Source organism: Parasteatoda tepidariorum, unplaced genomic scaffold (assembly GCF_043381705.1).
Source record: "Parasteatoda tepidariorum isolate YZ-2023 unplaced genomic scaffold, CAS_Ptep_4.0 HiC_scaffold_8209, whole genome shotgun sequence".
Lineage (NCBI taxonomy): Eukaryota > Metazoa > Arthropoda > Arachnida > Araneae > Theridiidae > Parasteatoda > Parasteatoda tepidariorum.
The window spans coordinates 361-3,102 of record NW_027261924.1 but is presented as its reverse complement, the minus strand read 5'-3'; the positions used below and the strand labels follow the sequence as shown (position 1 = coordinate 3,102).

Genomic DNA, 2,742 nt, shown 5'->3' with positions numbered 1-2,742 from the left:
ATTTATAATTTTTCCATGCTTTAAGCAAGCTAAATATTAATTTTCAAACGGAAATAAAAGTTAATCACTAAAATAAGCTTTGCAATTAATAGTTATAAAAACAAATTGGCAAAGGATAACTAACAAAAAAATAGGCTAACAATTAATAATCAGCAAAAGAACTAGTTAACAAAAAATCACAAAAAATGTCAGTTAATAGCTATAGAAAACAAGCTAACAATTAATAATTAGCAAAAAACATAATAATTTTTCTAACTAATAAAAAATTAGTCGAAAGAAATAATTAATCCCTTAATAAACGTGCTTTTGTAGTACACATTTTTTTATTTCACATTCAAAATTAATATCACAAACTATTTTACACAGTGTATTATAGGTAAGTAAACAACTTTGAAACAAATTTTTTTCATTGTGTGCCGTCAAATATCGAAATAGTTTAAAGTGTGCCGCCCTCAAAAAAAGGCTGAGAATCATTGATCTACATCCTTTAATTTCTCCTCAAGAAAAGGTTTACCCACAGTTGACACTATTTATATATATGTTATACGAAGGATCTTCCTTAATTTGACTGTCAAATTCAGAAGCATGTTAAAAACAATCAAGAAAGTGATAACTTATATTGGCACATGAAATTTCTGTACATTATAGTACAGGAAGCATATTTTTAAAAAATAGAACACCCAGAATAATTTTTAATCTAATGATCCAAACTTTTCGTTCTAGGAATCAATCTTAATCTCTCGAGGGGGTGATCTCACATATTCTAATTGCAGATGATATTTTAATTAACAAAGTCAGATATAGATCAGACTTTCTCTGAATAAACATACCGTTTTTTTCAACGGATTCGGATTTCTGAATCTCGAAATATAAGGGGCAACCACAATCTGGGAAATATGTTACCAATAGCTCGGCCAGGATACCGATTTAAAGTTTGAAATTCTTTTGTTAATGTTAATTTTTGCGTTTTTCGCATAACTCAAAAACTTCTTAAGCAAATTGAAAAGTTTTAGAAGATAATACAGCGCTTTCTAAAAGAATGGACTCTGTGACATTTTTTAAAAAAAAATTTAAATTTCTCAGAGAAAGCTCTTATTTTAGCCTTAATTAAATATATAATATTCACATATTTTTACTAAATCTATTCATTCGAAAGATACTCAGTGGAAGAATTGGCTAACATATGTCCCGAAACGCATAAACTCTGCACAGCTAGATTCCTCGTTGGGAGTACATAAAAACTGCCCAAAGAAGCGTTCCTGCACGATCCATAGTTTACGAGAAAAATACGAAAAACAAAGTATGACGTCACTGGTGGTGCAAGAAAANTATGCTATGCACAATTTAAAGCTGAATATGCGCGGCGAACGTTTTAAACATTATCGTCTTGAAAGATATGCAAATACTGTTGTTGATATGTTACTGTTGTTAAATAAGTCCTGCATCTTCGCACATTTCGTGAAATCTCGATCCCTTGTCTTGAAGTAAAATTGAAGGCTTTCCAACTTCTAACACTGTTCCGTTTTCCAAAACAACGATTCTGAAATAAAAAAGAAAATAAATTTTCGTTTTTGCAGAGATTGAAAACTGAGCTGAATATATTGTGTTGATAAAACTGAATAAGAATTTTTTAAGGAATGCGCTTTTGAGAAACGTACAAATAAATAAATATTTTTTTTAAATAAAATATCTTTATAAACGGAGATGTTAAGCATTGTGACAAAAATCACTTCATTTTTTTTACAATTCGGTTATTAACTTAGTCATCTTGATTATAGTCGAGTTTTCTAAATTTTAAACAATTTGCTTTGTTTTAAACCTCGTTTTAGGCGTTTCTAGTCAAACATGACTCTAGTGCGAACAATATACATCAATCAATTAATTAATCAGCGATTACCTTAAGAATTCCGGTTTTAACTTATTTATTTTTCTTTAAAAAAGTTCTTCTAGTGCATTTAAAATAAAATGGTATATTTTAAAAAGTTTCAATTGCTTATATTCGGTTAAGGCGTCGCTCGCACCATTGTGTGGAGAGCTGAGGGTAGTCGATAATACAACCCGATAGCCGATAATACAACCAACGTGTATACGTAGTAAGGTGCTCATTAAATTTGTTTTGAAAGTACTCTAGTTGATAGTGCTGTCACCTCAGGCGTCGTCCACGTCGTCTAACCACGTCAGTGACGTCCACGTCGTCATAAAAATTACTGGGAGTGCGATTTTTTTTCCAGACTATAAAATTTGATATTTTTTCTTATTAAACAGAGTATACCTACTTGTCGTAGTCTAGTACAGTGTTTAGCCTATGTGCTATTGTAATAACTGTACTCTTTGCAAATGCTGTGCGTATTGTGTTTTGAATGAAGTTGTCTGTCTGTATGTCAACCGAGGCTGTTGCTTCATCCAGAACTAAAATTTTCGTGTTTTTCAAAAGTGCTCGAGCTAAGCACACCAGTTGTTTTTGTCCGGCACTAAAAAAAATAGTGTAAAACACATTAATCATTCATTTAAAGAAAAAAATTAGAGCTCATTATAAAAACTATTTATGAGATATAAGATACTTAAAAAATCTTTTACAAATGAACACAAAAACAGAGGATTTATTCGCTAATTTTAAAACAGCAGCACTTTTCCTTGCAGTTTAAAAAACACAACTGATTTTGGTTATTGGTTCGTTTTAAAGATTTTGATTAATAATTGACTGCTACAGAAAAATCCTTGAATTGTAAGGTTAGAGATTTA

At 30.5% G+C, this 2,742-nt stretch overlaps 1 pseudogene; it reads right to left on the bottom strand.

Moving 5' to 3' along the window:
- Positions 1–1,329: 1,329 nt before the first annotated feature.
- LOC122273768 (multidrug resistance-associated protein 1 pseudogene) lies at positions 1,330–2,471 on the bottom strand (annotated as a pseudogene).
- Between the last annotated feature and the right edge of the window lie 271 nt (positions 2,472–2,742).